Genomic DNA, 723 nt, shown 5'->3' with positions numbered 1-723 from the left:
TATATATATATATATTTGTATAGGTGGACTTAGGGTTTAGGGTTTAGGGTTTAGGGTTTAGGGTTTATGGGTACCTTCTTTTGCCGAGCTGAGGCTCCAGGAGCCTAAACCCCCAATCTCCCTCCAGCTTCTTTTTAATTCAAGTGTAAAGGGTAAGTCAACATCGCAAAAAAACAAAGGATACTGCAGCATCAAGACAGAGACAGGGAGACCCTCCTCCTCCCACCTCCTGCTCTTGCTGTTGCTGCTGCTGCTGCTGCTGTTATTGTTGTTGTTCTTGTTGTTATTGTTGTTATTGTTGTTGTTCTTGTTGTTATTGTTGTTGTTGTTGCTGCTGCTGCTGCTGTTATCAGCTTCTTCAGCAGTTAGGGGCCCCACAGGGGCCCCCCGAAAGGGGCCCCCAAGGGCCCCCACCGAGGGGCCCCCAAGGGCCCCCACCGAGGGGCCCCCAGGGGCCCCTCCTAAGGTTTGAAGGGTACGGGAGGTGCAGCAGGTGCATTTAAAAAGTGGGAAGAGGCCCTCTATGGGCTGAACAGGGTCTGAGGGGGGCCCCCAAGGGGCCCCCTTGGGGGCCCCTAAGGGGGCCTCACAGGGGCACAAGGAGGGGCCCTCGGGGCCCTCTTCATCGGAGCTAACGATGGGGTCTCCCCACTCTGTCTCCAGCATCAGAAAGAGATACAGCAGCAGCAGCAGCAGCTGCTGCAGCAGCAGTAGTAGTGGGGG

This window comes from Eimeria acervulina, genomic scaffold, assembly GCF_000499425.1.
Source record: "Eimeria acervulina Houghton genomic scaffold, Eah_scaff1415, whole genome shotgun sequence".
Taxonomy (NCBI): Eukaryota; Apicomplexa; class Conoidasida; order Eucoccidiorida; family Eimeriidae; genus Eimeria; species Eimeria acervulina.
The sequence above is the reverse complement of the archived record's forward strand: the minus strand, read 5'-3'. Positions refer to the sequence as shown.